Source organism: Cupressus sempervirens, chromosome 6, assembly GCF_028749045.1.
Source record: "Cupressus sempervirens isolate cs-2001-9-10 chromosome 6, ASM2874904v1, whole genome shotgun sequence".
Taxonomy (NCBI): Eukaryota; Viridiplantae; Streptophyta; class Pinopsida; order Cupressales; family Cupressaceae; genus Cupressus; species Cupressus sempervirens.
The window spans coordinates 247,190,645-247,205,824 of NC_143123.1; positions in this window are offsets into that span (position 1 = coordinate 247,190,645).

The window sequence follows — 15,180 nt, forward strand, 5'->3', positions numbered from 1 at the left end:
TGAGCATTTAATCATTAACCCTAAAAAAAAATTGCATATTACTAACTTTCCTAGCAAGATAAAATTAAGCATTGAATCATCTCATAATTCTATTTCTTATCATAATAGTGAAATATTGAATAAATATCCATTAATTCACTGACTAGCCCAATTAAGTCCTAATGCACACTATATTGAAAGATCATAAGGTAAATATCATCAGTTAAGTAGCAAAATGTATTGTCCATCAAGCATCAAACATATATGTTGAGATATCCAGTGCTAAGAAACAAAATGAAAATATAGTATTTATGCTATGATGGGTCTAGGTAAGGCCTCACATTCTCCCCCCTAGGCATGAACTTCCTCTTGGAGTTCATAAAAAATATTGGGGTACTATGCTCTCATCTATGTTGTATCCTCCCATGATGCCGTGACCTCATCTTAATAGTCCCACTAGACTCTAACCTGGTTTAGCTCTCTACCTAGTAGTGAGAGGGTCCAATGAGCTAATATGTGAATGGGCTCCAAGGTTATCTATCTGTCTAAATCCACCTACAAGGCATCCCAATCTATGAGGTGAGACTCATCATAAATATACTTCCACAATATAGAAACATGAAATACATCATGGATACATGATAGGCTAGGTGACAAGGCTAGACAATAGGTGACTGGTCCTATTTGCTCCAAAATCTCAAAGGGTCCAACAAAATAATGTGCTAGCTTAGAGCCCTTTCCATAATGGATTGGGCTCTTATGAGGTTGTACTCTCAAGAATACTCTATCACCTACCATCTACTCCCTAAATATCCTCTTGGTATCTGCATACTTCTTATGTATATCCTGGGCTTCTCTGAGTCATTGCCTAATATGAGTCACCTATTGTTCCATATCCTTGATCAACTGTGGACCAATGGATACTTTGTTCTTGATCTTATCCCAACTCAAGGGTGTCCTGCATGGCCTACCATACAAATATTGGTAGGGTGGCATACCAATGGAAGAATGATGCCTATTATTGTAGGAAAACTTTACAAGATGAAACTACTCTTGCCACTTAACCTAGTTGTCCATCACATACATCAGCAACATATCCTCCAGAATTTGATTAACCCTTTTTGTCTGTCTATTTGTCTGAGGATGATAAGCAGTGTTGAAGTTGAGCTTGGTGCCCAATGCTACCTATAATTCCCTACAAAAGGATGATGTAAACAAGGAATCTCTATCGAAGATGATCTTATGAGAAATGGCATGAAGTTTGACTATGTCTCGTAAGAACACCTATGCAACTATAGGAGTAGTAAAGCTAGTCTGAACTAGTAAAAAATGGGAAACCTTGGTCAAGATGTCAACTATCACCATGATGGAATCATGGTGATGAGAAGACATCTGAAGGCCAACAATGAAGTCCATGGAGATAGTATCCCACTTCCACTTAGGTATCTAATGGGGCTATAAGAGTCCACCTAGATGTCCATGTTCTACCTTAACCCTCTAACACTCAATACATCTAGCTATAATATTAGAAATTTGCATCCTCATACTCGATCAATGATATAGTTGTCTTAAGTTGGCATGGAGATTCTTAACTCTAGGATGTGTTGCATATGGTGCTCGATGAGCCTCTAGGGTAATGAACTCATGCAAATCACCTATCGATGACACATAGATGCACCCTTTATGTTGTAATAATCGCTCAAAATCCAATGAATAATCAAAAAACTTACCCTCATGAGGTCTCTAAGAGTGGACTATCTAGAAAAATTGTACATAGAATTCATCCTCTAGTAGATGATGCAAAATATGCTCCCTCAAATCTATGCTTGTAACTATAGAAGTGAGCTCATGATTTCATCTACTCAAGGCATTTGCCACTACATTCTCCTTACCCTTGATGTAATGCACCTCAAAATTGTACTCACATAGGAACTCCATCCACCTCCTTTGCCTAGCATTAAGATTTGGCTTTGTGAAAATGTATTGTAAGCTCTGGTGATCTGAATGAAGTCCAAATCATCACCCTAGAAGGAAATGACACCATTTTGCTAATGCATGGACCACTGTTGCAAGCTTGAGATCATGAGTAGGGTAATTGAGATCATTCCCCTTGAGTTTCCTAGACTCATAAGCTATGGCTCAACCCTCTTGCATAAGAATAACTCCAACTCCAGCCAAGGAAGCATTTGTACATACTACAAAGTCCAATAAGGGGTTGGGTACTACTAAAATAGGTGCACTAGTGAGTGCCCTCTTAAGCTTTTGAAATGCCTCCTCATAGTTTTCTATCCACTCAAACTTATTTCTCTTTCTCTAAAGAGAAGTAATATGATGAGATACCTTAGAGAAACTTGCCACAAACTACCTATAGTATCCAGCGAATCCTATAAAACTTTTGACCTTTATGACATTGGTAGGTATTGGTCAATCCATGATGGCTTGGATCTTGGAAGGGTCCACTGAGATCCCATCCCCTGATATCACATGACCCAAATAATGCACTTCCCATCTGAAAAAGGCACACTTCAAAAATCTACCATAAAGTTGATTCTCCCTTAACTACTGCAATACCTATTGTAGGTGTTCTTCATGTTCCTTCTCATTACAAGAATCAACCAGTATATCATCTAGGAACACTGCTACAAACTTGTCTAGGAATATGCACAATACTTCATTCATGAGGGTCATAAATATAGCTAGGCATTTGTGAGACCAAAAGGTACCACCATAAACTCATAGTGACCATATCTTGTATGGAACACAGTCTTGTGGGTGTCACTTTCCATGATGTGCAATTGATAGTACCTTGACTTCAAATCTATTTTGGATAAAAGTCAGGCACCTAGTAACTAATGAAATAGGTCATCAATCCTAGGTAGTGGGTAAGGGTTCCTAATAGTTACCTTATTCAACTGGTGGTAATCAATGCATAATCTGAGTGATCCATCCTTCTTTTTAACAAAGATCACTAGTGCTCCCCAAGATGACTCACTAGGTGAGATATGTCCCTTTTTCAAAAGTTCCTTTAGCCAAATCTTAAGCTCATTGAGCTCATGGTTGGTAATCCTATAAGGTAATCTAGATATGGGTTTAGCTCTTGGCACGAGATCAATATGGAAATAAACTACCCTCAGTGGTGGCATACCAGCAAGCTCTGATGGAAACACATAGAAAACTCCTATAATACTGAATAGTCATCAAGGGAAGGTTCCTTCCCTACATCCTCCTCTTTATCACTGATGGTGATGGAAAATAGCTGAAATCCCTTCCACATGCACCGCTGAAGTTGCATGGAAGAAATCATATGAAGGGATATTGGCCTTTGTACTCTTGAAATCACTCTAGGTATACCATGATCATCTACACACTCAACCATCTTCTATTTGTGATCCACCTTGGCACTATAGACACAAAGACAATCCATGCTAAGAACTACATCATAGGATCCTAAAGGAGTAATACACAATTGTAATATGGTGAACATTTCCCCAATCTAAATCAGACACTCTTGAATCAAGGAGTCAACTGACACCCTAGCCCCTAAAGCAAACTCAACCTCCTAGTCAACATCTTGTCTACAACCACTAGCCTACAACATTCCACTACAAATGGGGATATAAAAGAGTCTGTAGCTTTGGAGTCAAATAGTATAGTAACCTCATATCCTCTAACCATACCTACAACCTCAATCATTGTAGCCTAATGCTTGGCCTAGTAGTTATCAACCACTAAAAACACCCTATGGGATCTATCGATATCACCTACTATAGGCTCAAAGATGGCTCCTCACTAACTACCTACTATGGGACCCTACAGACACTTCCTTGAAATATGATCCATACCACCACAAGCATAACATGGCCCTTGAATCTAAATCTACGTTCCTTGTGGCTTGGGCTATTGTTGACCCTCAGTCCAACTAGATCCACTAAAGCCTCTCCTAGAGGACTGTTGAGTCCTAGCTAGCTATGCATACTGGGTCAATGGCTTCTAATAATGCCTAGGGCTCTGTGACTACCACTATTTGGGCTTAGAGCCCTTGTGACCCTAAGATGACCTGTATCTAGTGTCTTGCTACCTAGTGTCTCTATTTTGTCTATAGGGCCTTTGAGCACCCCACTACATAAATTTGATTACCCTTCCAAGAGGGTTTCTACTATGTTGGCTACTAGGAGGGGTTCTAGTTATGGGACCTATCCCAAGATTCCTACCTAGTACAAATGTCTTTGGTAACCAATGTCATCTCAACTACTTCTTTGAAAGTCATAGGAAATGTTAGTTGTACTGATCTCTAGAGAGATAGGTTAAGACCCTTAATGAACTGATGGATGTGTAGCTTCTCATCTCTCATGTACTACACATAAGGAAGTATCTCTAAGAACCTACTCTAATACTAGGCCACCGTGAGACCCCTCTATTGAAGATAATGGAACTCCTCAACTTCCCTCTATCTAAAGTGCTTTGACATATACCTATCTCTAAAATGGTCTACAAAGGACTCACATGTGAGTGTCTCTATGTCTACTCTTTCTATGGTCTCCTCCTACTACCACCAAGTGGAGGCATCCTCTTGTAATAGGTGTACGACTAGTCATGCCTTCAGATTACTCCTGTGGGTACGTAATCTAAAGCATGTCTATAAACTTTATAGCCATGTCTCTACACATGTTCCATCTGTGGTACCAATGAATATGGGTGGCTTGAGTCATAGTAGATCACTAATCTCATCTCCAATGTCTCGAGGTGCTCTCACTAGTGCTTGCTCTAATGCAAGGTTGGCTCAACCTAATGTACTAATGCTTCCCCCTACTCCTCTACAAGTATGGGTGGGGGATTCCTACTCTTTCCTTGATATTGGCCCCATACCCCTCTACATTGTACTGTTCTCATTGAGGAATGATAGGTGGTAACCTCTACTATACTACCCCAGTCATATTGTTGATAGAATTCAAAACTTGATCAAGATTTGGAGGTTATCTAGGTGGGGGTCCTCCCACATCCTGTCCTAACCCCTCTTGGCCTGTTGGGTTTTCTCTAGGACCCTTGGCCCTCTGACGACCATTGTGGGTGATTGGGAGCATCCTACACAAAGTTCCAGTTCATAGGTTAGATGTAATGGGTTAGGCTCCTAATGTTGAAACCAAAAGCTCTAATACTAGAAGGTCATGCCTATAATTCAACATGGAAAAGATACAACTAATTTTTTTTTGCAATGTCAATGTTGATAATTTAGTCGATTAGATTGATGTTTAATTTTAAGGGTTTACACTCATATTAGGTTGTGGTTATACTTGGATGGTACTTGTTATAACTAAAAGAGTATAAGTTGCATTCTAAGGTTATGGGATTGTGTCAAAGATTCAGGTATTGCCAATAGATTTGAATTTTTTATTAGATGAGGAGATACGTAATCTATACTTAACTTGGAGATGTTAAAGTTAGATGATGGAATGAAGTTTATCCACTCAGAATCTGGATTTCAAGTTCCCTATGAGATGGTTACTTGATTTCTATTATCAAATGCAAGCTAAGTCTTAAGATGTTGTGGTGATAGTCCCTCATCTACAATTCTTAGATTAAGACATTTCACGAAGCATGTGAAAGTTCAATTTACGAAATAATGGTTCTAGGGTATAGTGTCTTTAAGGTCTTCAATGATTATCTTGATCATTGGTTTTTTTTGTACTACTATCTATGTATTTGTTATTAGTTATGAATTTGATTCTCTTCATTTAGTTAATTTTTTATTGATTTTTTTATGTATTAATATTAATATTATTACATTTTTATCTATTTTTAATTTACTAATTATTCCAAAAATATTAATTTTATACCAAATGTTCTTACCTTACTTTTAAGACTAAGCCTAATTTAGTCCTATACCTAAACATTAAAAAATATATATATATACTTACTTAAACTATCCTAAACCTATGCTACAAGACCACCCCTTAACTATCATCTTAGATTAACACATGTATTAAAATAAAAATAAAAAATTGAAATACATTTACCCTATCTAATTCTATCTACCCATTTTTATTAGCTTACAAAACTACTCCTAACTGATAAGATAAACTTTTAAATTTTTGAATTTAACACCTTTACTAAATTCTAACCCTCCTATCCCCTATATTCCCCTTTTTTACTTATAACAAACTTTTTTTTAAAATGAAACAAAATTTAGATTAACATACTAAGCACCTATCTACCCTTACCCACCATCTACAACCTAACCCCCTATGACCCATTTAACATAGCCACCCCCCTCTTTATACTCCCTCTCCTCCCACATGGGAGGGAGGAGGGAAGGGTGGCATGTCATACAAGGCAGCCCCCTTATATTGAATTCTCCCCCTATACATAAGATGGTCACCAAGACAAGGTGGGTGGGGTTGAACTTCTTCCCCACTCAACTTGTAAATTTTTTATTTTTTTTTGAAAAGTTATTGAAATGACTCCAAGCCAGGTTGCCCATTTGCCCAATTAAGGTGGGAAATGATTCTTTTTTAATATAATATTATTATAGTAATTGTTTTTTTATATAGGGCTATTATAACATGATGGGGGTAAAATCAGACAACTAGGTAATGATATCTCAAGATCTTACCATTATTAATGCATGTCAAAAATTTATTAATATTATACTAGTTGTTTTAAACAATAATATTATTTTATCTGGCTAAATATTTTAATGGTCTATATTAGTAGGAATACCATTTTTTTGCTTTCTCATACATTTTCCAGACAGTTAAAATGTGCTCACCCAGGTCTTTTTTTTTTTTGAAGTTGATTAATGTGAGGCCTCGCCCTGACCCATCGTAGCATAGTAATACATTACTATTATTTTGATATTCACGACTCAAGATGTCGAGACATTATCTAATGCATAGAACATACTTTATTATTCATGTTCTATGATGTTACTTTCAGATATATTTGATGATTGTCATTTAATATTTCATGTATATGTATGTTGATGAAACTAGTAAATGTAGGATTGAGACTTTGATTTAAGAGATTTTAAATGATTAAGAATTAAGTAGGATGAAGAAACCCTTATTGATTTATGTTTTAATTTATGTAAATTTCTGATATGTATACATTTATGTACATGTGATTTTATGGGACTACTGATGTGTGCAATGAGTGTGCAGATATTTAGCTGAGAAACCCTACGGAGGAACAGAACTGATCTCTTTGTGCTAATTTTGGAAACCTTGTTGTTCGTAATTCACATATTTTATTGTGAGATATATGTATGTATCTTCTTTGTTCAGTGAATGTTAATGTTCGTAATTATGTTCTTTTAGTGTCGCTTGACACTCATAAATCATTATGTGCTTCAGTGTACTGTTTAGGGTTAGTTGTTTAACCTTTGGACCCAAGTTGGTTTAGTTGGTGTCAGTTTGCTTTCGAGTTCTTAACCGAGGTTATTCATCCCTTAATTTGGACTAGTGCTTATTCCACAATGTTAGAATAGTTAGATGGTCCTATTTTATTCTTATATTTTGTTTGGCTCTAAACCTTTTTCCTAAGGCTTAAAACTTGATATAATTATACCCAAAGGGTATGGGTATGGGTTAGGGGTCTTTTCCAACCCCTAAGCCCCTTTTATTGACTTTTGAGGTCACTCAAAAAGTCTCTTTTTTCCTTTGTGAGAAAATTGACCATGGTTATCTTGAGTTACTTCACCTCATCTCCACTTAGGGTTTAATCATAGTGTAGGTTGAGTTAGGAGTTTCTAGAATTGCAAGTGGGTGGGGGTAGTTATTGAGCCCTTGGGTGGTTGAGTTGGAGGCCTATTTAGAGGCCCTTCTTGGTCTTGTGGAGGTTGTTACCCAATCTCTACATTTAGAGAGGAGTTTTGAAGATTGAAGGAAGGAAGTGGAAACTCTACTCAAACTTATTCTTTGCCATTACCTCTTTGTGAAGGTAGGAAATTCTCATCTCCCTTATTCAATTTTTATGTTTTGTTTCATGCTCATGCTACTTTGTTGTTGTTTCAATGTTTGTGTGTTTTTGGGTATGTTGGAAAGATTTGAAAACCATGTTATTTTGGTTGTTTTCCTTTCATGTTTATGTTTACAATTTTTGAGATTTTTCTTGTATGGGTGTTTTGGTATTACTCACCCTTGGAGAGGGAAAAAATGACCAATTTTGGGAAAGGTTTTTTTAGTTGGACTTCAACCAGTGTAGAGTCTCTTCTTAGGATGAGAAGAGGGAGAAAGGGTAGGATGTTATGGGCCCCTACCCGTCAGCACAAACTTGGTATGAGTATGGCATGTTTAATTGATAGAACAGAAGTTCTTGGTTAATAGCCCCAATTGGGCATCTAATTTGGTGTTGTGCTTGACTTCTCCTATTGGAAGAATCCACCTTTCCCTAGTGTTGATTCATTGTAGATCTCATTGTGAAAAACCTTGTATGAATATGCATTTTTTGAATTGTTCTTGGTCATGCTTTTTGTCACCTGATCAAATTCTATTCCCTCCAAGTTTCTAGAAATGAGTTGCAGAAAACATTATAAATCCCTTGATTAGGGTCATGAAGAAAATTTGATTTAATTGTTGAAATTTGGGATTGAGATCCTATTGTAAATTGTATTTTAAACCTTGTTGTAATTGGAAACGAAGCCGAGTTTCCTTCCTGATTCTTTCCCGGCTGAGCATTTGAATCAAGTTTGCCAATAAAATTGGTGTTGAGTATAATTGTTTGTCATGTGATTTAATTTTGTAAACTTTATTTTGGATGGATGCACATCAAACTAAGATGGAAATGGTGTTGATTTAATTAGTTAAATTTCAAGTTTACTTCTATGTTGGAAACGAAAATTATATCATGGATGTAGATTTAGTTGGATTGAGAAAATTTTCAAGTTCTTTATATGTTCCTGATATGTTCAAATGATAACTATGTTCAGGAAAGGAATTAACATCTATGGTTGTTTTATTGCAATGCAAGTTACATAGGAGTTCATATTAAATATGGTGTTAATATACCTTAAACTATTGTATCAATGTTTAAAGCCTTTCAAAAATATACACCTTAAAAAAATATAGATATTAATGTTCAAAATTCAAAAGAAATTCAAAAAAAAAAACATATTTATAATATCATATATCTAATATCCTAAAACTTACCTATAAAACTTGTTTTTCCATTAATGTCTTACCCTCTTCCATGGACGTCAGTAAGGTGGGAGGAATTAAAAAGTTTAAATTTTCTTGCAAATCCTTGTGCCATCTTATCGATGATGTCATCCCTGTACTACCCCACTTGACTTTGTGCTTGTCTCAATCTCCTTAGAAAATGTGGGATTTGAAATTAAGGGATGAGCTGATGTCTTAAACTTACTTTTTCCCTTGTCCCATCTCTATCTTCCTCCTTATCCAGTGCTCAGTATTGATTGGTAGAACATTTATGTTACAGAAAGATTTGCTTAATGTCTTAAGTTGATATTGGTGGTCATTTCCCTTTATTACTTCCTATCCCTTGCCTCTGCTCACATGCTAGCTTGGGATGAATTTCTTCCTCCTTGGGCTATGTGGGAAGGAATGTGATGGATGCCATGTCAGTGACATGACTTATATTGGGTCTTGGGTATACGTTGTTGGTGTATGTTGTAAAGTTTTGCAAATTTTAATCTTCTTTAAACTTCAGCTCCTCCATGATCCAGCGTACTCCTTTTTGGATGTGAAGGCTTGGATTGCATGGGGCCTTGGGAGAGGTGTTGGGGGTCAAATCGACTTGACCAGTGGGCAAGTGGGATGGTTAGTGGTTAGGGGTAGGGTAGCTTGGTTTAGTATAGGTTTGAGTTAGTAGGTAGGTTAGTTGTTAATAAGTTTAGTTGTTTTATATGTTAGTTAAGTTGTTTGCTAACTTTAATTTGTATGTTATTTAATGTTTAAATTTAGTTAGTATTAGATGTTAGTCTAGATTAAGATAAGTTAGTTGGCTTGTTTTAATTTAATTATTTTATTGTTGTCATGTAAATTGTTAAGTTATTGTTTACATTTTATAATTATATTTCTTTTTTAATTTTAGTTTAATGTCATGATTTAATTAGATAGTTTTAGTTTTATTTAAATTGTAAAGATAAGTTCTATTGAAAGATTAGACACTCATTTTGTATATGGTTAGATTAATGTTAGATTTCATTAGTTAGTTTAATTAGTTAGTTGTTAGTAAAATTAAATTTATGACTAGTATATAATTCACATTAGTAACCTTTAATTTAAGTTTGAGATTTATGTTTTGGTTTTAATTATTAGAATTGTTTTAGTTCATTCTAAGTAGATAAAGTATGAAAGGTTAATTGGCTATTTTGATATAGGATTAAAATCGGGTTTATTGATTTGGATTTTTTGATTAATCTAAATCCAATTTCATTTGGATTGTTATTAAAATGATATTCAATTGATTGTTTAAGCAATGTAATAATGAATTAAGTAAACATTGATTTCAATCTAATAACGAAGAACTTCAAAATCCTAACGATGCATTCCTCCACAAGAGTTTTAAACTAAGATGATGTAGAGAACCTTTACTTAAATTGTAATCAATCATTTCAAAACTTAGAGCAATTTAATTATTTAAAAAAAAAAAAAAAGTTGTGTGTTTTTGCCCTCATAGATTGGGCATGACATTTTGGTATCAAAGCCCGTGTTTCAACACTAGGAACCTTTAACCATTGTGCTTCCTAAAATTAACTCAAACTTTTAATTGTGTAGATGCCACCTATTACTCATCGCCGACGAGGCAGACATCGTAGGGCTAGGGGTGGTAGAGTAGGATAGGAGGATGGGCCACCTCCACCTCCACCACCAAACCCAAACCAGGACATTATAGATATACTTCAGACTTTGATCAGTGTAGTTCAACAGAGAGTAGTACCTATAGTTCAGCCAGTTTAGTAGATTCTAGTAATGGAAGCAAAGGGACCTAGAGGAGGTGGGCCCAGAGTCAAAGAGAGGACTAGGAGTCCCCCACCGAGGTAGTTAGAGGGTTAGGGTGAACATGAGGAAGAGTCCATACACTAGAGAGGACCCTCATTTGACAGACCTCCTAGACATGTAGGAGATGATATCAGGGAATTGATTCGACTTGGGCCAGCATTATTTACTGGTACCACTAAGGGTTCAGTAGAAAAGGCATGGTTGTAGAGCCTACAAGAGTGCTTTGGGTTACGCCCTTATGGGAGTAATCTAAAAGCATGCCTAGCAGTTCATCAATTGCAAGGGGATGCCTCCAACTAGTGGCATCAGGAGGAGATCATAGGTGGAGTGAGGATGGACACCCTCACATAGGAATCTTTCCTAGAAAGATTTTGGGAGAGGTACTTGTTAGAGTATTTTTGGTAGAAATAGATAGAGGAGTTCCATTCTCTTTATCAGAGAGGCCTTATAGTGGCTCAATACGAGAGCAGGTTTCTCGAGCTCCTTCCTTATGTGGAATACATGAAGAATGAGAAACTACGGGTGCATCGCTTTATCATGGGGCTAAATTTCTCTCTTCAGGGACCAATTCGGATGGCCTTCCCTACCACCTTCAAACATGTAGTGGAGATAGCACTAGTTGCTGAGGATACTCGAGGTAGGCAGGAGTCATGAGATCGGTCTCAGAACCAAAACTCTTCCTAGTAGAAACCCCCTTGGAAAAGGAATCAGAACTATACAGTAGGGTCCTCTAAGGGCTAGCAGTCTCAGCAGCCAAAACCCCAATAGTAGCAATAGAAATCTTCTCAGCGTTATCAAGGATCCAAGCCCAAGTAGTGGTAGTCATAGGGTCCTAGGCAGGATCAGAAAGTATAGGCCCCACAGTCACAGTCAGTGAAGACTTAGCAATCTTCTAGGGGTGGATATAGTGGATATTGTAGGTCAGGAGGCCCACAGCAGTCTGCATCATAGGGTGCATGATCTTATACTCTCAAACCATGCTACACTTGTGGTGGCATGGGTCATATAGCTAGGGAGTGTCCTCAAGGATATGCATCCAGTGGTTAGAGCAGGGCTTTTTCAGAGTCGACAGTTGGTGACATGGGTAGATCCCATAGAGTTTTTGCAGTGGTTGACAACCACCAAGCTGAGCATCAGGCCATAGTTATCAAGGCTATAGGTATTATACAGGGCCGTATGGTTGCAGTTTTATTTGATTCTGAAGCTACTGACTCTTTTATATCTCCATTTGTGGTGGAGCATTGCGGGCTAGTGGCAGTTAGATAGGATGTTAGTTGAGAAGTAGAGTTAGCCTTAGGAGCCAGAGTGTCAGTTAGTTCCATGGTGTGGAGTTGTTAGATGCAGATTGGAGACATGTCCACTAGGACTAATCTATGCATTACCCCTCTAGGTTGTTATGATGTTGTTCTTGGCATGGATTGGCTTTATGCCCACAACACCAAGATGGATTATTGACAGAAGAGAGTGGAATGTGTGGATGATGATGGTATCTCTAGGGAGATCTTCAGAGTGAAGAGGTCGATGTCCCTTCATATGATTTCCGCTATGCAGCTTAGATGGTGCATGCGACAGTATTGTCAGTTGTTTGCTATCACTATTAGTGACAAAGAGGAAAATTTAGAGAAGCAACCATCCCTTGATGATTTTCCAATCCTTCAAGAGTTTGCATATGTGTTTCCTTTAGAGCTTCCTGGTATGCCTCCACCTTGAGCAGTGGATTTTCATATAGACCTAGTGCCAGGAGCCAAGCCAATTTTGAGAGCATTGTATAGGATGACTACTCATGAGCTTAGTGAGCTAAAAGCTTAGTTGGATGAACTCTTAGAGAAGGGGCATATTTGACCTATTGTGTCACCTTGGGGTGCACCAGTGATCTTCGTCAAGAAGAAGGATGGATCACTTAGGTTGTGTATCGATTATCGACAATTGAACAAAGTGACCATCAAGAACCGATATCCTCTTTCCAGAATCGATGATCTCTTTGATTAGTTTCAGGGTGCCCGAGTATTTTCAAAGATTAATCTAAAGTCAGGTTACCATCAATTGAGGATTGTGGATAGTGATATCCCTAAAACATCTTTTCGTACTAGGTATGGCCACTACAAGTTCACCATGGTACCTTTTCGCCTTACGAATGCTCCAACTATATTCATGAGCCTCGTGAATGGAGTATTTTGTACCTTTTTGGATAAGTTTGTGGTTGTGTTTCTTGATGACATCCTGATTTATTCTCATGATGAGAGAGAGCATGAAGAGCACTTGAGACAAGTATTGCAGAGGCTGAGAGAGAATCAGTTGTTTGGCAGCTTGTCAAAGTGTGCATTCTTTAGACCCGAGATACATTATTTGAGTCATGTCATATCAGGTGATGGAGTCTCAGTAGACCCATCAAAGATTAGGGCCATCATGGATTGGCCAGCACCCACCAGTGTTACTGAAGTGAGGAGCTTTATGGAGCTAGCAGGATATTACAGACGCTTCATTTCAAGATTCTCTAGATTGGCACACCCCATCACATCTCTTCAGAAAAAGGGGAAGAAGTACAAGTGGATAGAGAAGTGTGGTAGAGCTTTTGAAGAGCTCAAGAGAGCCCTCATGAGTGCACCGATTCTTGCAGTACCAGATCCTATTGCAAATTTTGTGGTGTGCACCGATTCATCTTTAGATGGTTTAGGGGAAGTCCTTATGTAGGAAGGATGACCTATTTCCTTTGAGTCTAGGAAGTTGAAGACTCATGAACTCAATTATCCTACTCATGACCTAGAACTAGCGGCAGTGGTTCATGCCTTGGTGAGATGGTGACATTTCCTTCTGGGTCATAGATTTGAGCTTCATTCTGATCACCAGAGCTTGCAGTACATATTTTCTCAGCCAAACCCTAATGCTAGGCAAAGAAGGTGGATGGAGTTTTTGTGTGAGTATGATTTTGATGTTCATTACATCAAGGGAAAAGAGAATGTGGTTGTAGATGCCTTAAGCAAAAGGCACCATGAGCTTTCATCTATGACTACTTGCACTGACTTGAGAAAGCAGATCTTACAGCACTTACCAACTGATGAGCTTTATGCAAAAGTTAGTCAGTTGGTACTTTCTCAGAGACTCTTGGAAGGGAAGTTTGTAGAGTATTTCTTGGAGTTTGATGGACTTTTGCATCATAGGGGACGTATGTATGTACCTTCCATTGGGGGTTTGCACAAGCTCATTGTACTGGGGGCTCACAGAGCACCTTATGCAGCACAGCTCGATGTTAAAAAGTTACATGCAGATTTGAGAGAGTTGTATCATTGGCCAGGCATGAGAGTGCAGATTGCTAGCATAGTTACAAGATGCCTTGAGTGCCAGAGGGTGAAGGCAGAGCATCATCACCCTGGTGGGCTTCTCCAGCTGCATGAAATTGCAGTGTGGAAATGGGATAATATATCTATGGATTTTATTATTGGTCTTCCTATGTCATCTCTTCACCATGATGCCATTTTGGTGATAGTTGACACATTGACCAAGGTTGCCCATTTCTCACTCGTGCGTACTACATTCATAGCACAAGATGTAACCCAGGTGTTCTTGTGGGACATTGTTAGACTTCATGGTGTTCCCTGTAAGATCATCTTCAATAGAGACTCATTGTCCACTTCTTCATTTTGGAGAGAGTTGCAGTCAGCTTTGGGAACTAGGCTCAATTTTAGTATAGCGTATCATCCTCAGACCGATGGCCAGATCGAGTGAGTGAATTAGTTTTTGGAGGACATGCTACATATGTACATGATGGACCATCAGGTCAAATGGGAGGAATACTTACATCTTGTCAAGTTTTCCTATAACAATGGGCACCATTCTTCCATAGGTATGCCGCCTTATGAGGCCTTGTACAGGAGACCATGCAAGACACCCTTGAGTTGGGATAGGATCGAGGATCGAGTATCTATTGGTCCCCAGTTAGTAAAGGAGATGGAGCAGCAGGTGACCCTAATTAGACAGCACATGAGAGAGGCATAGGATAGGTAGAAGAAGTATGTTGATGCGAAGAGGACAGATTGAGAGTATCAGGTTGGTGATAGAGTATTCTTGAGGGTGTGACCACACAAGAGTCTGATTCATTTCAAAAAGGGCTCTAAGTTGGCACCTCGATTTGTTGGGCCGTTTGAGATCCTTGAGAGGATATGACCTGTTGCATACCATTTAGCTTTGCCACCTAGCCTGTAACGCATCCACGATGTGTTTCATATTCCAGTACTTAGAGGATACA